Source organism: Macrotis lagotis, chromosome 3, assembly GCF_037893015.1.
Source record: "Macrotis lagotis isolate mMagLag1 chromosome 3, bilby.v1.9.chrom.fasta, whole genome shotgun sequence".
NCBI lineage: Eukaryota > Metazoa > Chordata > Mammalia > Peramelemorphia > Peramelidae > Macrotis > Macrotis lagotis.
The window spans coordinates 279,147,739-279,175,561 of record NC_133660.1 but is presented as its reverse complement, the minus strand read 5'-3'; the positions used below and the strand labels follow the sequence as shown (position 1 = coordinate 279,175,561).

At 43.8% G+C, this 27,823-nt stretch overlaps 1 protein-coding gene across 3 annotated transcripts in view; it reads left to right on the top strand.

Moving 5' to 3' along the window:
• Positions 1–27,823, top strand: part of LOC141518655 (anoctamin-1-like) — a 161,167-nt gene that overhangs the window by 17,639 nt on the left and 115,705 nt on the right. The window contains exon 1 of one of the 3 annotated variants that reach the window (XM_074230874.1): positions 18,515–25,006. The exons of the other annotated variants lie outside the window; for them this stretch is intronic. The gene's annotated coding sequence lies outside the window, so the exon portion shown is untranslated. Of the gene's footprint in view, positions 1–18,514; positions 25,007–27,823 lie in introns of those variants that run through there. 3 annotated transcript variants of the gene reach the window in all.

The following is a 27,823-nucleotide window of genomic DNA, read 5'->3' as shown; positions in this document are numbered from 1 at the left end:
GAAATGATGAACAGGATATTTCCCCCCCAAAACCTGGAAAGACTTGATGTGAGCTGATGCAAAATGAAATTTATGTGTAACAGCAATATTATGGGATGATCAGCTATGAATGACTTGCTTTTTCTCATCTATACTGTGACCCAGATCAACTCTGAAGGACTTATGATAAGAAATACTATCCATCCCAAGAGAGAACTGATCAAGTATACTGTTTTTTAACTATATTTTTCTTGAGTCTTTTTTGGAGGAGGGGCCTATATTTCCTTTCATAACATTACTATTATAGAAATGTTTTGCAAGCCTACACATTACAATTTCAAATTATTTGCTTTCTCAAGGAGGCTGAAAGAGAGTTTTGGAACTCAAAGTTGCTTTTTTATTGAAATTTTATTTTACCTTTCCATTAACATGCTATGGTACTTTTTTTCAACATTCATCCATTTGCAAATTTATGAGTTACACATTTTTCATTACCCTCCCCTTCCCCTCTCCCATAGTGGAGAATAGTTTGGTAAAAGTTGTACATGTCCACTTGTGCTTAACATATTTACATATTAGTCATTTTGTGTAAGAGGGATTAGAACTAAGAGGAAAAAAAGGAAAACCATCAGATAAGAAGGAAATACATAAAAGAAATTTTCAAAAAGTGAACATAGAACACATTCACATTCCATGGTTTTTCCCCTCAGGATGGATAGCATTGTCCATAACAGGTCTCTCAGGGTTGTCTTTGATCTCTGAACTGCCGAGAGGAGCTACATCCATCATAGATGATCATCTCACAATGTTGTTAATGTTTTCTACTCCCTTCACTAAGTATCAGTTCAGGTAATTCTTTCTATGCTTCTCTAAAGTTCAATCACATATGATTTCTCACTGAACAATAATTTTCCATAACATTCATATATTATAACTTGTTCAACCATTCCCCAATTGATGGGCATCCCCTCAATTTCCAATTCTACAAAAAAAACCACAAGAATATTTTTTGAACATGTGAAATTCTTCATGGTTTTTATGATTTCTTTTGAATATAGACCTAGTATTGGTATTGCTAGGTCAAACGTTGTGATCAGTTTTGCTGCTCTTTGGGCATGGAACTCAAAGTTTTAAAAATGAATGTTTAAAATTGTTTTTACATATAACCAGAGGAAAATCAATTCCAAATAAATAAAATTAAAATGATGAAAATAAATACGTTAAATAAATGTTAATTTTTACATGTAATTGAGAAATATTTTATGAAATATATAAACTATATCTGATATATAATATATTTAATGGTTTTATTTAATAATATATTTGATGTATCATATTATAAACTATATTGTTAATTTTTTCAAAGCTGTGATAGAAATGGATTGGTGCTCCAGGGTTGGACTCAAAGGAAGGAAAGAGTACTGAGTATAATAGGGAGTACTAGGAATTTGTGCTGAATCTTTCTTGCTGAGCTTTATCACAGAACATCAAAGTTAGAGGATGAGCTTAGAGATATTTGAGTCCAGCACTCTTGTTTTTTGCTCAGGGTAACTGAAGCCCAGAAAGAAGACATCAGCATTTATTAATTACCTGCTAATTCCCCTTTCCGAATTGCTGGAGGTTTTCCTGGAATGGGAAAGAGCATTTGAAGTTAGAGGACCTTGGTATGAATCTGTGTGACCTTGAGCAAGTTCCTTCAGCTTCCTGAGCCTCAGTTTCCCAATCTTTAGAACAAGGGGGCTGGATTCAGTGGCTTCTGAAGAGAGTGGGGTAGGATGAAGAGTTTATGAAAGAATGAAAGAATGGCCTTGGGCTCTCCCATGGGGGAGTTTGGACTGGGATATCCTGGTTGAGTTTAGGGGGGGTGGTGATACCGGGCATGTGGAAGTCACGTTCACATTTGTCTGAGCATTCAAGTCTTCTGGGGCAGTTTTTCAGCTCAAGCACCAAGGGCAAGTGTGGAGTCTCTTCTCAAAGTCTGTGGCTGCCTGCTGCCATGGAAACACTCATTTCCCTGCCCATGAGTATGGAGAAATGTATGGCTAATGTATATTCCTCTTCCAGATGATATTGATAAAGCCATTAGACCCAAGGCTGCATCTTCGGCTGTCATCTGCAGACAATTTTGTTTACTTGCAAAATGAAAGGAAAAAACAAAACAAAAAAGCTTCCTACTCCTCCCCTCAGCCACTTACCCCTCCCAAATCCTAATCTACTCTAAAGCTAGTGACTTTCTTCTTTAGATATAGATATATGAACTTGATTTTTTTATAATTACACGCAAAAACAATTTCTAACATTCGTTTTTTAAAATTTTGAATTCCAGATTGTCTCCTTTCTCCTCCCCTCTTTAGAAGGCAAGCAACATAACTTTCTACTCTATATTTTAAAGGAAGAGTTCTTGAGGGTCTTCTAAATTAATGGCCTGGGATTATCATTTCTGGCCCTGAAACCAACTAGCTGTGTGACCTTGGGCAGGGGACCTCTCATTATAGAACCTCAGTTTCCTCATCTGGGAATTGGAGGGGGGGAATCACATTGCTCCCAGGAATAGACTGGAGATTGATCCTATTATATAAGAGATCAGTCTTGTATCGAGTGATGTATTTAACTTCCCAGTGCAGGTGAGGTTGGGGTGGAAGGATGCTTTCAATGGAGGGGTCTTCACCTTGTTTGGGTCCTGGACTCCTTGATCTGATGAAGTTAATGACCTCCTTCTCAGAATCATGTCTCTAACTTCATGAAAGAAAATATATAAGATGATAAAGGAATCCAAGGTTAGTGAATATAAAGATTTCATTCCCCATCACAGATCCACTGAAAACTAGACAAGAATGCTTCTTTGAGTCTCTTTCATTTCAGAGCAGTTTGCTGATGTGCATGAGGGGAGCCCAGGGACAGAGAATGAAGGGGCTGCTCCCTTGTGAGGAGCTTTCTACCCTTGTAGATTACAGCCTTGCAAAAAATAAAAATAAAACAACAAAACACCAAAGCTATCCAAAAATGGCTGCCATTTCTGCCTTTCTATAAAGTGGTCTACATCCTTTATATCAGCTCCTTTGAGTTCCAGAACACCATATGACGTTGGCATTATAGATATTCTGCCTCCCATTTTTTAGAAGAGAAAACTAAGATCTGATGCAAGCAAAAGGCATTCCTCCCCCGCAACCAGGAGAAATCATGACCTGCCTCTGAAGAGATTTGAATGAGCAACTAACTCAATTAGAGAAAAAAAAATTCTCCAGGTTGAGTTTTTGTAGAATTCTGTGCCAAGGGAAACTTTGATCTGTGAACGTTAGGCTAACAGTAGTCCTTACTCTTGTCCAATGTGTCCTTTGATGTCTCTGACCTTTATTTCCTTCATCTGTAAAACTGAACTGATCAGAACAGGAGGTCCCTTGAGGCTCTAAAATTGATGGTCCAAATTCCTTATATATTCCTTCCGTTTACTCTTTGTGTGATGTTGGGCAGGCTCTCTCTGGGCCTCAGTTTCCTCATCTGTAAAATGAGAGGATTGAACTTGCTGAACCAGAGGACTGTGAAATATTAAAATGAATGTTCCCAAATCCCAGCTCTGGGGACATTGGGCAGGTCACTCTCTGGGTCTGTTGCCTCCTTTGTGAGGGGAGTAGGAGTTGGTGGACCCTAGGGACCCTTCTAACCATAGACCCAAGGCCCTAAGAATTGGTACATTGCAGTCCCCCTGGATCCAGTTCCATCCAGTATTTCCAAACTCTGACTTCTTTAGCTTTTTTAATCAACTTTTTAAATGATCATTTTTTTAGCTTAGCCCAAAGAGATAAACCAGAGACAAAGGGGGGAGAGAGAGGATGTTTTTAAATAAACGATGGGCTCCAAGTTTGTGTTCTCCTCCGGAACCTGAGCCGCTTTTGAGGCGTCTCCTTCTTAATGCATCCGCTTTCCTGGCCATTGCCTCTCCATTTTCCCATATTAATCATCTGAGGAATCCCAGCAGGGAGGTTTATTAAACAGAGGAGAATGAACCAGGATGTAGAAGTCAAGCCAGACTCTTCAAGACCTGCCCATCTGAGCCCTGAGCTAGCTGCCTGGGGGTTTTCAGTCTCCCCGTCCTGAACGTGGAGTCCAGTGCTTGGTTCATCTTCCGGTGGGGTGGGGGTGGGGGTGTAAGAGCTGGATCGATTAGAGGGAGACTCAGCAAAATACTTCAAACAGCAGTGGCTCTCTAGAGATGCTTAAGTCCATCCTGTTTCCAAGGAGGCCTTAAGCCAAAAGTCCAAAAAACCACAGCAAAAACTTTCCCATTGGTTAAACCTTGGAAGTCAAGGACGTGTCGACTCAATCCCAAAAGAGAGAAAATAAAGTATTTTAGAACCCAGTTTCTGTCACATGAATGTCACTTCCCAAAAAGGTTCAGATGTCAGGAAGAAAAGAAGGAAAGAACAAGTCTCGATGTCAGTTTTTCTTCTGGTTTTTTTTTTAACCCAGGTGAGGCCTCTTCTGCTTTTCTCCCCCCAAAGTTCATTCTTTCCACCATTTCCTTCTTAGGAGGGGGCATACAGGTTTATGTCAGGACATGGGAGACCCCCAAGATGGAGTATTCTAAAGGGCTTTCTGGACCGTCTCCTTTTACTCTAAGACCCTGAGAGGTGCAGGGACTTTTCCAAGGTCACACAAGGAGCCACAATCTGGGCCAGGATTTGAATTTAAGACCTCTGTCTCCAAAGTCAGCCAGCTCTTTCCCACCACACCATCCGGTCTTCTGACTTTCAGGAGGAAAAAATAGCCTTTCCCCCTGGTTCTCATGAACTGTAGTGAACCAGGACAGATGTGGCCGGTGAAAGCTCCATGGGCCCGCCTGCCTTTCAGTTCTCTCTAGTTAATAATAACGGATATTTCTAGAGTGATTTGAGTTTGCAAAACCCCAGGAGGTGAGAACATTGAGGCTGAAGGTGTTCACACAGATAGGTTGCATTCCAGGCAGAACCCGAACCCAGATCCTTCCTGATGCCAGATCTGAAGATCTGTCCACAGGGCTGGGGGGTGGGCTGTTTGTTTAGACTCGAGGATGCAGAGAAAAGGCATGTTCACTGGTGTCCCCCCAGGACAGAGGCAGCAGCTCAGCTGGAGCCGTGGAAGATGAGTAGGATGAAGAGATGCAGGGACTCAGGATGCAGCAGGAGGAGCCCATGTGAAACGCATCTCCCTCTCTTCTTTCCTTGTTCCCTCTACTCCAGGGCTTTCTAGAATATCCAGCTTGCCTCAGAGGGTTGTTCTGAGGATGTGTAAAGAGATTTTTCAAACCTTAAAGCCCAAAGGAGCAGCAACAGTCACACAGCTCAGGGGCCCCCTGTGACCCAAGGCTTCTCCTCATCCTTGCAGTACCTCTCCTACTTGAAGTCACTTTGTACAGCCTTGGCTCTACTCTGTATTTACTGATCTCTGTGCCCTGGGCATTTCATTTAGCAGAATGGAAGCTCCTTGAGGGCAGGCATGACTTTGGTCTTTGTAGCACCGGCAGTGAACACATAGTAGGGCCCAATAAATGGCTGTTGAATTGAATGGTTGAGTTTAGCTGTTCAAGGTATCCAGCAAGTCATCCAGTTTACTAGGAAGAGGATATAAATGGAGAGAAAGAGAGAGAAAGTCAGAAAGGGAGAGACAGAGGGAGACAGAGAAAAAGAGAAAGGCAGAGAGACAGAGTGAGACAGAGAGAGACAGAGACAAAGAGAGAGACAGACAGAGAGAGAGAGACAGACAGAGAACAGAGACAGAGACAGAGAGAAAGACAGAAAGAGACACAGAGAATCTGTCTCTGCTGGGTAGTAGTGAGAAAATCAATCTGGAGAGACTGATTGAGACAAGAACTTGGAGGGCTAAGGTATACGATGGTTTTGTTCTTGTTTTTAAATATTCTTTTCTTTTTTCCCCGGTTTCATGTAAAGACAGTTTTTAGCATTTTTATTGAGTTCCAAATGTTCTCTTTCCCTCCCCCATCTCTCCTCTCCCTGAGATAGTAAGCAACTTGTTATGGGTTATATATGTTCAGTCAAAGGTACAAATATGTTGCATGATTTGTACTGGCCTCTAAGAAGGAAAGGTTTCAACTCCCCTTCTCTGTTATTTAAGGAGCTCATTGGAGGACCACTCGTCAGGGACATTGTGGGATGGAGTCTTGGTCAGCTCAGACTCAGTGACCTGAAGTTCATTCCTTCCTTCTTTCTGTGCAGCTGCCCTTTCCCTCCCCCTGCCTCAGTTTCCTTCTCTGAAAAATTAGGAAGGTTGCCTTAACTGAGCTTTGAGGTTCATTCTAGCTCTAAGTCTTGAGGTCTTACAGTGTGAGCTTTATTTTAAAGGAAATGAGGAGAGATGGAAGACCTTTGAGTAGGAAGTGAGGTGCTCAAAACTAAGTTTGGGAAGAATAAATGGAAACAGGAGACCTAAAACTAAAATATCAAGAGGTACGTACCACCCATGAACAAATGAGAGAATGAACCAAGCCTTTATTAACTGCTTACTGGATGTTATATCACTGTACTAAGAGCTGAGGGTACAAGTAGGAAATTGAGTCAACCCCTGAACTTTGTGGTTGGGGAAGACAACATTGAGGAAGAGTTAGACCCTCTGGATCCATAGTGCAAACGTTCAATGGAAAACAATTGATTTGCTCACAGACTTGTATGAACATGTCTATTAAATGGTGAAAAACCAATGGCCGCACTAAAGACTTGCTCAGGACTTGGGGTTAGGTTGCTGATGAAATGAAGGTATAAGGTAACATCTCAGGCCCTGACACTGAATCTCTATTCCCACATAAAAACATCAACTCCTCAGATGTAGAGAGAACTCAAATCCTGACTGTCTAAACCATCTGCCTCATCCAAACCAGGTTCACCTGGGTAATGTGCATGTGAAGACTTGACCCACAGTCAGGGAAGGCTTCCCCTGGAATTCTGAAGAAGGTCAATTCCTCAGCCTTGAACAGCAGGAGGAAAAAAAAATCACTGAAATAGCGATCAGAAGATCTGAGTTCAAATTCTGGCTCTGTCACTACCTATAGGGCCTTGAATAAATCACTTAACCTCTCTCAGAAGCTCATTTCCTCATTTGTGAAATGAAGATATTTGCCTATATGGTCTTCTAGCACTGACCTAATGACCTTCTAGTCCCTTTCTCCTTGGATCTGACCCCACAGCTGTGTTGGAAGGGGGTGACAGAGCCCCCTGGGTCCCATTAATCTCTGTTTCAGTTCCCACCAAGATCATTAACTCCAGAACTTAGCTGACCCTTGTCCTCCAGGAGCCCCCAGCCCAATACTATAACAAGTTGGGTGATCTTAAGTGGGATGTAGGATCCCAGAGCAAGAAGGAACTTTCAGCCATCTGTGCCCCTATTAAAAAATCCTTTTATAGAATCCCCAACAAGTCTTGATTCATCTTCTGTTTGAAGACCCTCAGCAGCAGGGAGCTCACATTCCTATTCTGCTTTGGGGACTCTTATCATGGAACGTTTTTGTACCTTCCTCTTTACAATTGCCACTCACTGTTTATTGACAAACGATGGTTGAATTTCAAATTCATCTGTCTCTTGTTCAGTCTCCCCATCTGTATAATGGGTGGAGGAACACAGGCAATAAGAACCTCTGCTGGGCTGTATGTGATGCACATGAAATGATTTATATATGGAGTATAGCCATAACTTGCACAGAAACATCAGCTGGAATGGGGAGAGTGGAAAGACTTCCTCACTCAGTCAGTGGGCCAACTAGAAGTCTTCCCTCCCAAGGGCTTCACCAGATACTTCAGAGGTGGCCATAATGGTGAGTGTTTCATTTTCCTAAGACTAGAAAAATAGATTAAATCCTTAAAAAATAAAGATATTACCTACTCAGAAGAGAAATGTGCATCCAAAACCAGCATGGCTATTTATGAAAGGAAGACGTTGACATGTTTTAAATCCGTTGTGTATAAAAATGAAGTGTCTTTGAAGGCCAATCTGTCGCATTTAATCCCTAATAGCCTTGACAATTTACAGACAACTCCCTGGGCTCAAGATCTGTAATTTGAAGGGATGTTTAGTTCCATTTTTCTTCCGGTTACCTGGATCTTTGCTTATCCCAGAAATATGGGGGGAGGGGGGAAGAGAGAGAGAGAGAGAGAGAGAGAGAGAGAGAGAGAGAGAGAGAGAGAGAGGAGAGAGAGTTTGCACACACAAATGTATGCAGAATTGCATTCAGGGAGAAGGTCCTCTGAGTCCGCTTGAAATGTATCAGCTCCATTCCTCTTTCAATTGGTTCTGCTGCCAAAGGATATGATGAACCCAAGGCAGCTAGATGGTACAATGGATAAAGCACTAGTTTTGGAGTCAGAAAGATGGGAGGTTGAAACAGGACTCAGACACCTGACACTTACTAACTGGATGACCTTGGGCAAGTCACTTAACCCTGATTGCTTCATATTCAGGGCTATCATAATTGATCACTGGACCCAGATGGCTCTGGAGGAGAAAGTGAGGCTGGTGATTTAGCACAGCACACCCCCCCATCCAGTTCATGTGCTTGTCATGGCCTCACCTCCCTGATGTCAGGGTCTTCTTTGAGAATGAAGGACAAAAGCCTCTGAGTAATGACAAGACCAAGTCATAATCTAGGATTGCCTGGTTGGTCGGCCTTTTAGCAGAATTCTATGAACTACATCACTGGAACTTATGGGGTGGGGAGGGGTTGTGCCATCAGAGAAACGTCGACAAAGAAAATAAGTAAACCACTTGACCAAGATCAAGATATTAATGAAATGCTTAGAATTGGAATTCAATGATCCAGTCCTGAGAAAGACCTTCTCAAAAGGCTTATTATATTGTAACAGAGTGGCAAAGGTTGGCAGAGTACTTGTTATCTTTGATAACCCTCTATTCCTGGCCCCAAACGAGGAATTAGCCTTTTCCTTCCAATTGGTAATGATGATGGTGGTGGTGATAATGATGGTAATGGCCATGGTGGTGATGATCAGGATGATGATGGCTGACATTTATATAGCACCCACTATGTGCTAAGCCCGTCACAAATTTTCTTTCATTTGATCCTGACAACGACCCTGGGAAGTCAGTGTTATTACTAGCACCATTTTATAGTTTAGGAAACTGAGGCAGAGGCTGCCTTGTCCAGGGTTACTCAGTTCCTAGGTGCCTAAGGCCAGATATGAACTCAGGTCTTTCTGACCCTTTTTTCTACAAGCTCCTACCTTCTGTTCCATAGAAGTTAACAAATCATCTCCTCTCTCCTGGGAAGACATGGGGTGTTAGAGACCTGAACTAGGAGCATGGACATGAAGTCATAGCAGCCAGGTTCAAGCCGCCCTTCCTCCACTTTTTCCCGTCTTTGGCCCCTCCAACAAGTGATTCTCTGCGTATGAGTTCTGTGTCAGTAAAGTGTGGGGGCTGAATCAGGTGATCTCCAAGGTCCTTCCTGCTCTGGAGTTAGTTACTGAGTGTTTATATTTTTGAAGGAATTTAAGAGAGAGAGTAAACAAGAAAAGGACAGCTGGAGTGGGGGGAGGATCCTGAGGTTCTTTAGCCCAAAGATATTCAGAAGTGGTATAAAAATGAAGCAAAACAAACAAGCAAAGCCTCCTTCTCCTAACATGAGAGCTGCCCTGAAGGGAAAACAGAAGTGCTGGGTTCTTCTTCCCCCAGATGTCTAAGACCAAGTTGGAGGACTTACTGGGTTGGGGTACTAGAGGCACCTCTTGTTCAAGTGCTGCTGGGGCCTTCCAATGCTTGGATTCTAAGAGGCTGAATTTCTTATATCTTTCTTTGTCAAATATTCCAGGATATTATTGTTAATGGTACACAGTGGGAGACATCATCTGAAAGTTAAGGATCCCCAGTACTCAGTTCCCTGTCTCCCTGCCAATCCTTCCTGGATCAAGGGGATCTGATGGACAATGGATATGGAGATTGTCCCATTGTCCCAATGGTGCCATGGTGGTGGTGGGGAGGAACATTGCCAAATTTGGGTTGTCAGACTTTAGTATCTACTTCCCTCTTTTTGACCCTTAAGTAGTCCTTTTTTTATTTTCGAAAAATCTGTTAAATGATGTGTTAGCTAGATGTAGATGGTGCTGAATTTGAAATCAAGTCAGTTGTGTCTGACTCTTCAGGAGCTCTTTTAGGGTTTTCTTGGCAGAGATACTGGAGTGGTTGGTCATTTCCTTCCCCAGCTCATTTTAAGAAGAGGGAACTGAAGCGGATGGGGTTAAGTGACCTGCCCAGGGTCACACAGCTGCTAAGTGTCTAGATTTGAGGCTGGAATTGAGTCTTCTTGACTCCAAGGTTGGTGCTCTGTACACTTTGCAACCGAGCTGCCCAAAGGCAAGAAGACTTGAGTTTAATAAACAGATACTTTCTTAGATGTACATACTGGGAAAGTCATTTGATTTCTCTTGGTCTCCTTTTCCTAATTTATAAAATGAGGATAAAGATAGCACCTCTTATATGGGTTAATTTTGAGGATCTAATTACATAAAATATGAAAAATGTTTTACCAACCTCAAAATACTATGTAAACACTAGCTATTATTGCTTTTAACACATTTAACATTTAACATAACATTTAAAAAAATTGCTGTTCTGAGCAGTGTATCTTAGTTGGGAATCCTGCCCTCTGCAGGAGCAGAAGGCGTCTTATCATCTCTCTTTTTTGGAGCCAAGCTTGTTTTTTAGTCCTTTCACAATACTTTTTGACTAGCGTGTGGGCTTCATTGTACATTGTTGCAGTCATTGTCTACTTGTTTCCTTGGCTCTTTCTACATCAGTGCACAGAATTCTTCCCATGCTTCCATCTTTTCATCATAATTGTCATTTCTTACCCTCAGTAATATTACTGCATGGATGAAGCACAATTTGTTTAACCATTCCCCAGACTATGTTTTCCTCTTGGTAACCTTCCAGGGAAGGGTCCTGTTCCCTCCATTTCTGCATACGCTGGAAGGCCAGAAATGACCTGTTAAACTTTCTAGGAGTTCACAACTTCACCCTTTGCTTATTCTCCCCATCTTCCCCCAAATCCTGGACTCTGCAGAATCAAGTGATTGTGTTCGTTTCTGGTTTAGTGTCCATGAATACAGCTCTCTTGTTGTTTATTTGCTCCTTAACTGATCGACTTGGCCTTCAATAGCCCTTCCCTACAAACTGTGGGAAGCTGACTAAGGATGTCACAACTCTTCCAAAGCAATGCCCCCCGTAACACACTCCCCTAGAAGAATGATTCCTATTTGGGCCTTGAGATCAGTCTAAGGAGTCATATTCCCAAAAGTAGAGGTCAAGAACCTCCATGGGTGAGTTTGCTGTAATAGGTGATAGAAATAATTAGCTTGATAAAAAAAAACTGGTACATGAATGCAATGAGATTCCTGAGTTGTAAGAAATGCCAATTATGATGAATAGAGGGAGACATCTGTGAATTGATGCAGAGAGAAGTCATTACCTTTAATAGTCAGACAGCAGAAATAATTCATTCAATAAAAAGGCATTTATTGAGATGACAATCAGTCAGTCAAGTATAAAAAGAAAGACAAAAATGGTTGCTTCCCTCGGGGAGTATACATTCTAATGGGGGAGACGAGAAGCAAGTGACTAGGTACCCAAGATCTAACCAGAATAGATGGAAGACAATCTGAAAATGGAATGTGTTAACAGTGAGGGATGGGGAAAGACAGGTATCAGACAAATGGGGTTCACAGAAGTCAGAATTTCAGCTGAGCCTTGAAGTCGGGAAAACTGAGAGGATGGGGAATTCCAGGCATGGATAATGGCCTATACAAGACATCTAGATGAGAGATGCTATCTTATGTTTAAGGGATTGCAAAGAGGCCCACCTTCTGGGTTGTTGATCATATGAGCGGAGTAAAATATGAGAAGACTGGAAACTCAGGAAAGGGGTGGGATATGAAGTGGTTTTAAGGGACAAATAAGGGACAAATTTATATTTGACCCTGAAGATCATAGGGAGCCACTGAATGTCACTGAGTAAGAGGGAATGACATTAGATCTATTGTTATGAAGCAAAGCTTCAGTAGTTGGATGGAAAAATCATACCACACCACATAAAATTGTCAATCAAAAACCATTTATCATGTACTTATTGTATGCCACGTATGTGCTTAACACTTGAGATAAATCATTAAAAGGAATTTATACTTTATTGGGAAGATCAACCTAGAAACATAAAAGACTATTCAGGGGGCAGCTAGGTGGCACAGTGGATACAGCGCCAGCCCTGGAGTCAGGGGGACCTGAGTTTGAATCCAGCCTCAGACACTTAATAATTACCTAGCTGTGTGGCCTTGGGCAAGTCACTTACCCCACTGCCTTGTAAAAACTTAAAAAAAAAACCTATTCAGAACTTTATATGAAATGAATATAAGGTAGCTTGGGGAGAGACTTTCTGAGCAGCTTGGAGGGGTGTGGTGGTGATAGGTCATGAAAGTCTTCAGATAGAATATGGCATTTGAGGTGAGTCTTCAAAGAAATTACGGATTCCAGGCAATGGAGATGTGAGAAGAAAGAGCATCCTAGGCATGGGGTCCAGCCATTGTAAAGGTCTGGAGATGGAGATGGGAGATGAGTATTTGAGGTGAAGCACAGTGGCTAGATCAGTGTGGCTAGACCAAAGGGTTCTGGGAAGTGGAAGTGGAAGAAGAATGGAAAGGTTGGAAGGCGTTTGAATGTTAAGCAGAAGTTTATATTTGGTGCAAGATGGCAATAAAAGGGGCGGCTAGGTGGTGTAGTGGATAAAGCACCGGCCTTGGACTCAGGAGTACCTGGGTTCAAATCTGGTCTCAGACACTTAATAATTACCTAGCTGTGTGGCCTTGGGCAAGCCACTTAACCCCATTTTCCTTACAAAAACCTAAAAAAAAGATGGCAATAGGAAGCTAATCCAAGCAAATTGGAATTTGCTGAGGAAGGAGGTGACATGATCAGACCTGCCCCCAGATCACACTTTCCAACAAATACAGTATTCATGGGAAGAGAGGGTTGTGGAAAAAAACAAGCCCCCAAATTTTAAACAGTTTTGGAAAGAAATGCATTAGGTTGAGGGGCAGCTAGGTGGTGTAGTGCATAGAGCACTGGCCCTGAAATCAGGAGGACCTCAGTTCAAATCCGGTTCAGAAACTTAATTATTACCTAGCTGTGTGACCTTGGTCGAGTCATTTAATCCCATTGCCTTAAATAAACAAATTTTTTTTAAAAAGAGATGAATTAGGTTGTTTGGACATCTGGAGCTTCCTTGGTGACACATTAGATGATACTCAGTGAGGTTGCTAGACTTCAGATCTTCACATATACCCTGAAATTGAGATTTAAATTTAAAAAGAGGTCCTAAAAGTTCATAAGCCTATCCACATTTTCCCAAGCAGCACCCTGGTCATATCAATGCAAATCGACTTTTGTCCCCAGACCATTACTTCCTTGAACTTAAAAAACCCCCAACATCTGAGTGCCTCCAAGTTTCCTTAGAGACAGTCCATAAATACTAGTCCTCATGATGAAAACCCAACCAAAAAGCTGCTGGCAGAGGTGAAAAAGAAGAAAGAAAAGAAACCAGCCATGCCTATTTCAGGGTCCTTGACTTCAGTGCAGAGGGCAACACAGAGGACCTACATGCAAGAAGGAAGGAAAGGAAAGAAGAGCAGTAGAATCTGATCCCGTGACTTAAGGGGCCAAGTGGATCCTGGTCAGTGGAAGAGAAAAGGCTGTGACAGAGTTTGTGACATTTTGAAATGAGTCATTTTTCTATTTCTCCCCTTCCAAAAGTAGAATGGACTGGCCCTGGAAGGGAGTGAGACCTCCATCCCTGGAACCAAGGTTGGATGACTACTTGTCCGAGATGTTAGGGCGGTGGAATGATGCAGAGGGGAGAGTGCTGGTCCTGAAAGCAGAAAGACTTTGGTGAAAATCAAGTCTCAGATATTTACCTACTAGCTATGTGACCCCCGAGGAGTCCCTCACTCATGGCTGCCTCAGTTTCATCATCTGTAACATGGGGATAATAAATAAGATCACTGTTATGTGGGGGGGATCAAATGAGATAATAATTAGCGTACAGATCGAATTATCATTATCGTTATGTTGCTTATTGTCTTTGTAGGCGTATTCTTGTTTAGGACTAGGTGGAACTAGACCATCTCAAAAGTCTCTTCTAGCTCTGATAATCTAACAAATCTAGAATAATTCATCTCAACTCCTTATCTCCAAGTCTCCAACTTGTTTGTGTGTGGTTGGTTATGGTTATGGTTATGGTTATGGTTATGGTTATGGTTATGGCTATGGTTATGGTTATGGCTATGGCTATGGCTATGGCTATGGCTATGGCTATGGCTATGGCTATGGCTATGGCTATGGTTATGGCTATGAGAGCTCTGAGGTCAGGGAACATCTTTTGCCTTTCTTTAGCACAGTGTCTTGGACAGAGTCAGTTTAAGCTTAAGAAGTGGCAGTTGGCTAGAAGGTAAATGACTTACTCAGAGTCATACAGCCAATGCATATCAGAGACACACCTTGACCCCAGCTTCAGCTTTTCAACCACTGAGACACACTACCTCTCAGGAAGAATTTGCAAACTTACATAAATGTCAGCTATTATGACATGGATCTTATGCCTCTCTTAGCTTTACCTCACCTCAGTTGCCACATCAGATGGCAGGCTCATTATCAGCCTGTTGTCTACTCAGAGGCCCAGGTCATTTTCAGGACTCCCCATTTTGTATTTGTGAAGCTGATTTATTTAGAATCGCTATATAGGTATTCCTAGTTATCTCTCTGAAATTCCATCTTGTTGAATTCGGTCCAGTGGATCCTCTTTGGATCCTGCCTCCAGTTTGATGGCTTTTGTTCACAGTTTTTATTATTCACAAGTTTTTACTTATTGACTGAAGGAAGTGATAAAAATGTTAGACAGTCACTGGGCCCAGCACAGTCCTCCACAGGAGACCTCCTTCCGAGGTAACGTGGATCCACTGATGCCTTCCCTTTGAGTCATTCAATCAGGTCTAAGGTTCCCTGACCATTTTATCATCTGACCCATCCCTCGCTCCTTACCTAAAGGCATTACACAAGAGACTTTATGCTCTGTGTTGTTAAAATCTAGGTAACCCTATCAAAAGCATTCCCCTGATCCACCACTCCAGTAACTGTGTCAAAAAAGAAATGAGGTTAGTCAGGTGTGACCTGATTTTTGTGAAGCCTCTCTGTTTCTTGGTGATCAGAAGTATTGGTATCCTCATTTTTGAAATGAGGTGACTGAAGTACCCAGCCATAATGCATGCCAAGTTTGCTAAGGGCAGAAGCTGGGGTTGCAGAGGAGGGGAGGTTAGACCATCTTCTCCATTTTACATTTAAACTGTCTGTTTTAGGACCTACCTTCCTTTGATCTCCATGCCCATGTGGGCACTGCCCCAATTTTTAGGGGTTTCCTTTGGGAAGAATCTGCCCTGGAGGCAAGGCTTCCTTTATCATTATGGGGCCAGAGCATGATACAGGCAGCATCACCAAGGGTGAGCCTCCAAAGGCCCCAGGGTATAGGGAGCTATCATTGCTGGCCTCTGGTATGAATGAAGTGAGGAATGGTGCTCCAACCTGCCCATCTCAGGTTGCTTCTAGAATATGCCATAAGATTAGAAATCAAAACTCTGCAGATTCTCGCATGGCAAGAAGCAACAGACAGGCCCAAACGAGGGTGAAGGTCTTGCCCAGGAGCCTTTGCCCTTTCCCCCCTGGCCAGCCCCTGGTTACCTGACTGTGCCTTGGCCCAGCAGCCTCTGGTGCCAACCCTCCAAGGTGATGTCTTAAATGAACTCAGCTCAGGCACTCCACAGGACTCAAGTGGGCATGGCTGTCCCCGCGAGTGGCCTGTTGGCTTCCTTTGCCCTGTGTCCAGCCTGTCAAAACAAAGCTAAATTATTCATCCTCAGAGAGAAAACAAGAGCTTACTTCCTGCATTGATCGGTCCAGCATCTCTGGGAGACTTTTTGTCAGGCCACAGCGACCTTCTCTGCAGAAAAGAGCTTTGTCCCCAAAGTGGCCCTTTGGCTGGCACCCCCAAGGGAGGGAAGGGGAGACACAAACATCGGGGCCCACAGTGTCGGGACCCCAACAATGAGGCGAGCAAAGATGAAGTTTGGCCCAACTAGACACAAAAAGAATTTAGCTTCAAGTCCAGGATTAGTTTAAACTGTTATTTTTTTCTTTTACAAGTATATACATGTGGAGACGCTTTATAAGATGGAAGCCAGGAAGTGAGTGTACGACCAGCAAGGGCTGTAATGGTGGCTGGGGGTCAGGAAAGCCATACCAGCGGCCAGGCACATGGTCTGGGGAATTGTAAAGATGCTGCAATCATCCGGTCATTGGATGAACAAATGATTGCAAGACTGAATGAATTAGTGATGTTCTTAACAGCCAGATCTCAGAGAGGTGGGGTAGATGACTACTTAGGAATCAACCCTTGCAATTCCAGCCACCTTTTAATTGTTTGGACACTAAGAAACCAAGTTCTGTGCTTCCTCAGACCTCTTCTCTTCATCACCTTTCAGAATACCGTTAAGGGAGGCAGCTAGGTGCCAAAGTGGGCAGAGCACCTACCCACCCTGGAGTCAGGAGGACCTGAGTTCAAGTCCAACCTCAGATACTTGATATGTCCTAGCTGCGCCACCTTGGGCAAGTCATTGTCCCACCAAAAACAATAGTAAAAACAAAAAACTAGAATATCTTTAAGGATATTCACTGCCACCTTTAAGGGCATTTCTCTTAGTAACAGAAAATTCCCATCAAAGCATCTGAGGAATGATTTAATTGGGGGGGGGAGGTGAAACTAGAGAGAAGGGAGGGAAGAAAGAAAGAAGGAAGGGAGGGAGGGAGGGGAAAAGGGTGGAAGGGAGGGAAGGAGAGAGGAGAGGAAGGAAGGAAGAGGGAAGAAAGAGAGAGAGGGAAGGAAGGAAGGAGGGAAAGAAAATAGGGAGAGCCTGTACTAAATACTTTATAAATATGATCTGATTTATCTTTACAACAACCCTGGGAAGCAAATGCTATTATCCCTATTTTACAGTTAAGGGAACTGAGGCAAACAGTAGTTAATAACTTCTCCATATGAAAGGTGGGATCTGGACTCAGGTCTTCTGCAGTCTCTGCACTTCCTAATCATTGGTAAGGAAATCATAAAATCGAGACATTTGGGAATTCGTTGCTGTGCAGTCATTTTTAGTCTTACTTGATTCTTCATGACCCCATTTGGGGCTTTCTTGGCAAAGAACGTTAAAAATCTACCTATTATTCTAGTCTTCTCATTTTATGGATGAGGGATCTGAGAGCCCCATTCATTCAAATGAATGTTTAAGTGAAAGATAGAAATTATTTAAAGAGTTACTGTTTCCAGCCCTGTGTAGATACTGGAAATACAAACAGCAAGATAGGGCCTGCCCTCCAGGAGCTTACTCTCTGATGGGGGGAGGCAACATAAAAGTGAACCTGAAAAGGGGTTGGGTGAGAGAAGAGAGATCCTAGAAGGACCCTGGAGACTGGATCAGAAAGAAAGAGTGGTTTGGTTGGGGCTTCAGATAGTCATTCCAGGCAGGGAATCATCAGTTATAGTCATCCTCTAGGTAGGGTCCTGAAGCAGGCTCACTGATGTTGGTTGGTAGCTAGAGAAAGAACCCAAACTCAGTTATTTGTCTTATTCAGTTGCTGTTTCATATTTTCACGCAAAAACAAACAAAAAATAGGAATTATCAGGAGAAGGGAAATCATAAAGATTGCCAGAGTATGGTGGCATGGTTGGGGAATGTCTGGGAAATGATCTGGGAAATGATCATGGTAACTCATAATCTATGGAGCTCAGCTTTGGATGGCTGGTTTGATGCATCTTTTGGGAGTTAAAGCTATCCTGGAGTAAGGAGGGGCTGTGGCATGTTCCTCTCCATCTTGGTGAAAGGCTGTCCCACTGGGAAGGAATTGGGATCTTTTGAAGTGGAGATATTGGTTTTGTAGAATTCTGATGAGAGTCGGGGACTTGGGGCTTAGATGAGGCTCAACATCCAAAGATCAGAAACGAGATACTTGATTTTTATTATTTTTATTTTTGTAAATTAAAGTGTTCTTGTATAAATGAAACCTTGATGGCCAAGGACAGAAGGAATGCCGAAATTTGGGGGGGAAATAACTTACATGGCCAGTCTCTCAGATAGGAAGTTACAGGGTTGGAATATTGCTGTGGTGGAAGTAGTGAAGAGCTGCTTCATTTAAAAAGAAGGAAAGATTTGGACTTAGGGAAGGAGATGCTATCCGTCTTCAGGAAGTGGGTGAAGAGGGAATAAACATAGAAGGCTCTTACACGTGTGGGTATGGTTATAGAGATTTATGTATGGCCGTGTGGGACTTCTCCCGAGGCTAGGGGACGGTATATATACACTATAGATACATGTGAATATATGGCTGTGTTTATATATCCATACTTAATCATAGCCTTCTTTATGGGGGGGGGGACCAAAAGGTGGGTAGGGCAAGTAAAACGTGCACAACAGCAGACAAAAGAAAACCAGCTAGGGAGCAAAGAAAAGCTGGGCAGTTTTGAAAACAATGTCTGTTATATAGGGCAGCTATATATTGTATATTACATATTATATCTATATTATGATGTATGTATCATATAGGGTGGAGTGGATAGAGCATTAGCCTTAGATTCAAGAGGATGGGAATTCAAATCTGGCCTCAAACATTGCCATTTACTAGCTATGTGACCTTGGGCAGGTCACTTCACCCTGACTGCCTCGCATCCAGGACCATCTCCAGTCCTGATTCCTCTCTGGCCACTGTACCCAGATGGCTCTGGAGGATAAAGGGAGGCTGATGACCCCACAGCCCCCCTCACTCAGATACAGTTTCTGTGCTTGTCATGGCATCACCTCCCTCATGTCATGGTCTTCTTCCAAATTGAAGGACAAACATTTATTTTATAGGCCTCAGTTTCTCACTGAATGTTAGACCCTGGAAGATAGTTAAATCTCTGCAGTTCCTGCCCCTTCAAAGTAAGGGAAATCGGTGCTAGGTTTCCCAGAAATGTCGTTTATAGCTTTATCGCCTGAGGAACAGTGTAAGCAATTAAGGTAGGGTTTCTTTTTTTTTTTTTTTTTTTTAGATTTTTCAAGGCAGTGGGGTTAAGTGGCTAGGTAATTATTAAGTGTCTGAGGTCAGATTTGAACCCAGGTACTCCTGACTCCAAGGCTGGTGCTCTATCCACTGCGCCACCTAGCCACCCCTGAGGTAGGGTTTCTATCTCTCCTGGGGCAATTGAGGTCCCTGGTGAGACTTCTATCTAGGATAGCAGCATTGAAATATGAAGGAAAGTGAGTCAGAGGTCAGAAGCCTGAGAGCATTTCTTACCCCTCCTGGGGTCTGAGGCCGGCCTAGCTCCAAAGCTTAGGTTGAGATCTCCAGAGACAATAAATGAGCCCCTGGGACAAGCTTTGTCTCTAAGCAGTTGCACCTCAGTGGGAGGCTGAACTGAGACAGATGCAGCAGCCCAGCTGGAGGCCCTGGCTGAGAGGTGGGTCTGGAGCCAGAGGGTTATTGGAACATCTCCTCCCTGGAGATGACAAAGCAACCCAGGTGAGGAGGGAGCCAGGACTAAATGGTGTAGAGGATGGAGAGCCAGAAAGGCCTATCTGCCTGAGTCCCAGTCCAGTCTCAGCCACTTACCGGCTGTGTGACCCTGGGCAAGTCACTTAGCCCCATTCGCCTCAGTTTCATGATGCGGTGACAAACCACTCCAGCATTTCTGCCAAGAAAGCCAAGACCTCAAGCGGGATCATGAAGAGTTGGTCCCGGCTGGCCAACGAAATGAGGAGGCCAGAGAAGGGTGGCTTCTGCCAAGGCTGGGGAAGGAGAGTTCTTCAGCTGAGGCGCATGCGAGATTTCCTCACCCAGCCACTTACCGGAGCTTGTGAAAGCCCATCTACAGTAAGCAAGCCCAAGGATTCCGGTTACTGACCCAGAAGAGACATCACGCCCTGAGGGAGTCATGTAGGGGACTGCCCTTGTTCAGAAGCATCCCTTTTTTTTTGTTCTTTGCTTTTGCAAGGCGGTGGGGTTAAGTGACTTGTCCAAGGTAGCTGGGTAATTATGAAGTGTCTGAGGCCGGATTTGAACTCAGGTCTTCCTGACTCCAGGGCTGATGCTCTCTATCCACTGCATCACCTAGCTGCCCCCAGAAGCATCTTTCTAAACAAGGGTCTGTCCAGCCCAGTCTGGCAGCAGCTGCCCAGTGATTGAGTGGCCTCTGAGGACCAGTCTGACATCAGTTCTGCAGCTGAGGGATCGGTCCACCCACAGCGGCTGTAGCCCAACCTGCTAAGGAGGAGAGCAATCCACCGGACCCTGCTCAACAGCAAAGAGACCCATTGCTGAGACATTGTAAGAATGTTTGTCCTTTATTTTCAAAGACCGTGACATCTGGGAGGCAATGCCATGACAAACACATGAATCGGATTGGAATGGGGGGGGAGGCTATGCTAAGTCCCCAGCCTCACTTTCTCCTCCAGAGCCCTCTGGGTCCAGTGCCCAGATGTGAATAAGGATGACTGGAGATGGCTGTGGATGTGAGGCAATCGGGGTTAAGTGACTTGCCCAAGGTCAAACAGCTAGTAAGTGTCAGAGGCTGGATTCAAACTCCCAGCCTCCTGATTCCAAGGTCAGTGCTCTAGCCACTGAACCATCTACTCAGTGTACTCTAAGAAAGAAAGCCCAGTCAAGTTGCCTATTCAGGGGAGACACCTCTGTCAAGAAACCAAACCACCTGAGCAATGGGACTACTCAGCCATCATGGAGACCAAACGCCACAGCGCAGTGTGGGATGAAGCTGATCCTGGCCATATGTGCGCTCCGCTGCCATCGTGCTTTATTTGTGCCTATTCTTTCCTGCCTGCGCATGCTTTTTTGGGGGGAGTGCTCCTTTGATTTAGTGGGAAATGCTTTTAATGTTTAAATGTTGTTACTTCGCCATTTCAGTTTTGTCTGACTCTTCATGACCCCATCCAGGATTTTCTTGCAAAGATATTTTGCCATTTCATTTTTCAGCTCATTTTATAATTGAGGAAACTGAGGTAAATGGGGTTAAGTGACTTTCCTGTGGTCACACACTGAGTAAGTGTTTGAAGTCAGATTTGAACTTTAGCCTTCCTGACTTCAGACCTGGCATTCCAACTTCTGACACCACCTAGCTGCCTCAGATTTTGGAATAATTTGTTAAAAATTAACTGGGGTGGGGGGCTAGGTGATGCAATGGATGGAGCACTGGCCCTGGAATCAGGAGGATCTAAGTTCAAATCTGGCCTTAGACACTTATTAATTACCCAGCTGTCTGTCCTTGGGCAAGTCACTTGACACCATTGGAGAGAGAGAGAGAGAGAGAGAGAGAGAGAGAGAGAGAGAGAGAGAGAGAGAGAGAGAGAGAGAGAAGGAAGGAGGGAAGGTTAACTGAGGGGAAACCCACTAGTGGGTAAGAGGATAACCATTCAAAGGATTCCTCTCTATAACACTGAAAGTAGCAGCCAAAAAAAAAGAAAGAAAGAAAGTAGCAGCCAGTCCCCTCTAGACTCAGAACTAGTGGGAATTGAAGTAAAGTCAAATAGGATGTTACATATTACATCTTGTCTCCCTCATTAATATGTGAGCTCCTTCAGAGCAAGAATTTTCATTTTTGCCTTTGCATACAGTGGGTGCTTAATAAATCCTTGGTAGTTGGTGGGTAAATATAATGGAATATTATTGGCCCAAAAGAAACTGGAATTTAGAGGAACATGGGAAGACATCTAAAACTGATGTCAGATGAAGTGAGCCCAACCAAAACCCAACTATACAAGGTAAACAGAAGAATCAATAAAAAATCTCAGTGATGTAGAATTCTAATGACTGAGCTTGACCTAGGAAAGGAGCAGAGAAAGCATGATCTTTGGAAGCTATGCATACTCTCCCTTCCCCCACAGCTTGAACCATAAATCTGCAGACCTGGCTGGCTGCCTGCTGATTGAGGAGCCAGATAGACATGTCTCTTGATTGTGATGGCCAAGAGGACCCTGTTGAAGTCAGAAATCAATCTTTGTCCTTGGAGATGAGTGATTATACCAGTGTCTTCATGCTGCCATAGAAGGATTGTCTTTCCAAGCCACAAGGGTGCCACAGAAAAATCAAAATATTGAATTCAATATTGAAATGGTTTAATTATTCAATATTGAAATCAAAAGCCTCGGGGATTGTGGTTAACTTCCATAGTCAAAAATGTTCAATGACCAGCCAATTATATGAAAGGATTGTGATTTTAATATCACCTTAGGGTCTGCAGGACATCCTACCTACATGAGAGGAGATGGCATAGTGAAGAGTCCTCCCATCTCAGATACTTACTAGATGGGCAACATGGGCAAGCCATTTGACCCTCACCAGTTTCCCAATTTGAAAAAAGGGAGTTGGATTTGATGCCTTCCCCCAACCAAATCTGATTCTATGGTCCTATTTCAGTTTCAAAATCCTATTTCAGTTTCAAAATCAAAATTTAGGGGGCTTTCAACAGATGTGAACCCCATTTCTGCATCTGAGAAAACTGAGACTCTTAGAAATGAGAGATTACTTGACTGTAGTCACACAGATGATCAAAAAGCTCCAGAAAGGGACAGAAATTTGCTCTTCCTAACTCTTGGGTGATTCTCCATCCAAAGATCTTATGAATCTTTAAAGAAGGAATGGTTTAGACCAAAGGGGGCTAATTTCAGAGAACAATCTAGTTACACTGGGAGTGGGTGAGTTATAATCCCTCTCTGGCTGTGTGCACAAATCATTGTCCCTTTTATCTCTTCATCTGTAAAACTAAAGGTATTAACCCTTGGGATCTTAACCTCCCAGGCTCCTGAGAGTCCCAAAATGAAGCAATATGGTTGTTCAATCTTAAAGTTCACCAAGACCTCTCTAGCCATTGAAAGTATTTTGCCAACCTTTGCATGCCATACAAAATGGGCTGTTATCATTTTCATTCCTACTGAGTTGTAGCTCTTGGCCTTTTCTGTCCCTTCCTTGAGCATGGCCTCCTGGATGTAGGTATCCAAATTCAAAAATAAATGAACTTTTCCCCAAATATTTTGGTGAAAATAGAAACTTTCCGTTTTATGAGATATTATTTTAGCCATCTTGCTGTACTCAAAGTCAAACAAAATATTAAGTTCTAATTCCATCTTCTTTCAACTGTTTAGCTTTGCCCCTGGACACTCAGATAAACATTCACCATGGAGATGAGCGGGTGGATTTGGCTTCCTGGAGCAGGACACCATGTTGGACTATATAATACTAAGACAAGCTCCTCCCTTAGGACTGAATCCTCCATGCATTAGCTGCTTTATCTGGAGGCTTCATCTAAAGCCTTGTTTCTAAAAGACCCCCTCTCTGTTTGGGTTTGAGGCTCTCCAGAGTAGACAAGACAGAGAAAGTGGTTTGTAGTGTAACTCGTTTTCTGGAACTGGCCGCTCAACTGCCACCCACACCTGCAGGTGGGGGTCTCAGAGCCGGGGGCTACATTCCCTCAGGAGTCCAGGAACCACCCTTGATCCTCAGGCTTAGTTTTCTATTAAGCAATCGGTGTCCTAGCATGATCCCTGGACTAGCAGCTGCTGCCAGCAATGTTGGTAATAGGAGGCAAGCAGACATTGGTCGTGACGGGGAGGGAAAGACTGAGAAGAATAGCATCTCCAGAAGTATGGGAGACATTTGGGAGGCTCTGGCTGAAAGACTTCTAATAGATGTGATTGGCAGGCCTGGGCCTACCCTCCCCTGGACTCTGTGTGTGTTTTTGGAAGACGAAAACACATAATTCCAGGTGGGGACTTTGGTACCAACTATGTTGCCATAGTGAAAACCCAGAATCATTCTTTGGTATCAAGTAAGAATCATGGGAGAAGCACACTGGTGGGGGCTTATTATCTGATCCCCAGTTTTTTGTCACAAAAAGTTTGTGGGGGAATTTAAAGAGAAGAAAAACAATTCAATAAACCTCCCCAACACAGTCAACAATGGATTGACGCAATGTTCTCCATTGTCCCACACCTCTGGCCTACTGCCTCCCTCCTTCTTGGGGAAGAGATTCCAACCTTTACTTGATAGAAGAGGAAAACTGATGCCCAGAGAGATGAGGAGACATGTTTGTCCACGGTGACACAACTGACAGAGTACCCCAGTCTGTGTTGGAATGGGTCTCAGTCAACATTGAGTCTTATTCATCCACCGATAGAATCTCTATCTCAACATACCTAGGAAGTGTTCTCCCAGCTTCCCCTTGGACAGCTCCAGTGAAAGGGAGTTTCCCTACTGCTTCCCAAGACGGCCTGTTTAATTTGGGCTAAATTTTCCCACCTATTTACTGCCCGGGCTCTGTCTTCTTGGGTCCAAAGAGGGAGTGACACAGCTAGAATGTGAACATAGGTCTGGCTCTGTTTGGTTTTTTTTTGGGGGGGGGGGTTTGAAATAGGCAAATAAGGAGCCTCTTTAAACTAGCTATGCCCAAGTTTGGTGGGCAAAGCTTTGGACCATCTTGGAAGTCACCAGAGCTGAGGGAGAGTGGTCCTGCCCTGTCTGCCCCTGAAGCCACTCACCACATGGCTCACCTGGAGCAGCATGGGTCCCTTACAGCCCCAGGAGCGAATACTGTACCTGCAGGCTTCCTTTGTCACCACAAAGTGGACAGACAAGATTCGGGGCTTCCGTTTGCCAGGAGCAAACAGGTTGGGCTTGTATGTCACGGCTTCTCTGGGGGTTCAGTTGAGTTTCCGTGTGTTTCCTCTGGCCACTTAGCCCATGCCCCAAGGAACAGCCGGATGTTTTTGTTCCTCTGTTTACCTCCACTGAAGTTCCCTGAAATCTTTGGGGATGGCCTCAGACTGACGTGGGAAGGATTTGGGTTGGATGTTGGCCAGAACACCTGTGGAGAAAGAGCTGGGGGCCTGAAAGGCCCCGTGAGGTAAGCACCAATGCTGTGAAATAGGATTTGTGGCGTCTCATTCTTCGCTCGTCTTCCCCCTTCCCAGTGGGCTTCATCCTGCCCCACTCTAAGACAGGACAAAACAGGAAGGAAAACTCTGGATTTAGAACCAGGACATCTGAGTTTGAATCCTGACTTTCCCTCGTGCCTCCTTTGTGGTCTTGGGAGGGGGGTGGTCATGACCTCTCTGAGCCTCAGTTTCCTCATCTGAATTCTATGTTTATTGGAGGGGACTCCTAGTCATGGGTGTACAACTCTGTGACTTACCCTTCCCTTCAGGGAGATGAGACCAATAACCCAACAGACTATGAGGAGCCTGCAGTGTAGATGCCTCAGAGATGGGCCCTGGGAAGGCAGCAGAGCCCCCTCCCAAGGTTGAATTCTATGCTGTTTCTTTCTTACAGTTAATATGCTATTTCAGGTCCTTCTCTGGATTATCAGGTACCTGTCTTCTAAGCAGGAGACTGGAGGAGTGGAGACAGTGGGGAAAGAGGCAGCCACCCAAGAGAGTCCCACCCTGGCTTCTGGGGAAAAGCATCCCCTAGAGTCAACAATGGCTTAGCCTTTCTGGGCCCTGGGAGGCTGACACAGCATTTCCAACCCCACAGCCAGAAAAGCAATGAAACTGGAATTCATCTCCATTTTTCAGATAGTGAAACTGAGGCTTAGGCAGGGACATGACTTGCCCATGGGTCATGAAAGACGGAGGTGAAATTCTGATTATCCAGGCCTTTCTGCACCTGAGGCTCATATCCTAAAAGGTGGGACTCTACTCTCTGTCTAAATACCACCTGTATGAGGAGATCTCTAATTTTTAGCCTCTTTAGGGTGGGATGCAGAAGAGTATCAGATTTGGAATCAAAATTGAATCCAGTCCTTTCTCTATCACTACCACCAGGCGCGACTTCAGCTTTTTGTAACTCAGTTTTCTCATCTAAGGTCTAATCTAAGGTCCTCTGTTTTCTTGTATCTACCTGAAATCTTCCTTGTTCCTTCTCCCCATTGGTGTGTCTCACTTCTGTCTAATGGACCAGGGGTGTCAAATGCTAACAGAAACAGTCACATATGAACTTACAAAGCCACAACTTAACATTAGATTGGCCATATTGTGTGTTTATTTATGTTGTGAAGCTTTTCCCAGTGACATTTGAATCTGGTTCAGATCACACCAGGGAGATTTGCGGGTTGCTTGAGGTCAGCACCTCTCCTCTAGAGTCTCCCGGAAAATAATTAGGTGCGACTCCCCAGTTATTGACTGCTTAGGACCCCTGGGACCCAGTTGCGCTTTTACACGATCACAGAGTCATAATGGCAGGGCTGGGAAGAGAGGTCAACCAGTCTAACTTCTCCGCTGAGACCCAGAGGCATTCATTGACCTGGGAGGGAGGAGACCTTTAAATAGCTAAAGACGTGACCTCTCCTGCCTCATCCTCCTCTCCTTCATGTCATCTTTTCTCTAGTCACGTTGGAGCCCAGTTTTAGCTTCCCCACCAAGTCTCATGTGAATAAAAACACGCATAAGGCCAAATTTGGCAACAAGGCAGGCAGTGTGGGACAATGGATGGTGTGACTCGCTTCGACTTTCTTCAGATGCTCACTATCGAGGGGACCACATACAAATCTGAGCCTCAGAAATGGAGAAAATGAGGCCAATAATGCCTTGTAGATTTGTTGGGAGGCTAGAACACAATCAGGGGAGTGCTGGAGTGCTCAGATCAATCTCCATGGGAGGTGGGCTTAGGAGAGCCCATTGTAAAAGGATCAGGTGAACTTTGATACCTCTGAAATGGCCAATACTGCAAATCAGGGCATGCTTGATTGTTTTATGGATTGTCTAGACTTCAGAAAGTGGTGGGGAAAGGGTTAATGGATCAGATTTTACTTAAACGTATGTCCCTTTCATGGAGGGGGAGTAGGTGATAGAAGAGAGAGGAGATCGAGGGAGAGGGTACTCAGATTCAACACACTTTGGGGCAGGGCCAGGATGAAAGGAGAGAGAGAGAGAATAGAATAAATGAGAGTGGGGAGGAATAGAGTGGAGGTACAGCTAGTAGTAGTAGTAGTAGTAGTAGTAGTAGTAGTAGTCATAGTAGTAGTAGTCGTAGTAGTAGTAGTAGTAGTAGTAGTAGTAGTAGTAGTAGTAGTAGTAGTAGTAGTAGTAGTAACTGTGGGGAAAATCGTGAAGCAGCTTCTCTGGGGGACTTATGGTAAAGAAAGCAACTCACCCCAGAGACGGAGCCACTGGAGTCTGAACACAGACTGAAGTACGTCTCTCTCTCTCTCTCTCTCTCTCTCTCTCTCTCTCTCTCTCTCTCTCTCTATTCTTAAGGTTTCTCATCTTCTTGGGGTGGAGGGGAGTTTATATCTACTCTTATAACACATTCACATCAATGTATGGCATGGAAACAATGTAGAGGCTGTCAGACAGCCTTCTGGCAGGGAGAGAAGGGGGGAACTGTAGAATTCAGAGCCTTGCAAAAACTGATGGGTACGTATTACTATTGTATATAATTGGAAAACAAATAAATGTTAAAAATAAAATAAAACATTATTTCATTAGCTCCTCACAACAACCACAAAAAGTATGTCCCTTTAACCAGAGCTAGCTGTTACACACTTGCCACATGGCTGAAGACAATGGAATATATAAATCAGTTTGTAAAATCTGCACATAAACCAGCAGAGAAAGTGATTTGGCTAATCAGTATGTAAATCAGGACATAGTGATTTGTACAGTAAGTCTCATAAAATTATCTAACTCTCAGCTGCTTGTTTAGGCAATAACTACTCTGTGGC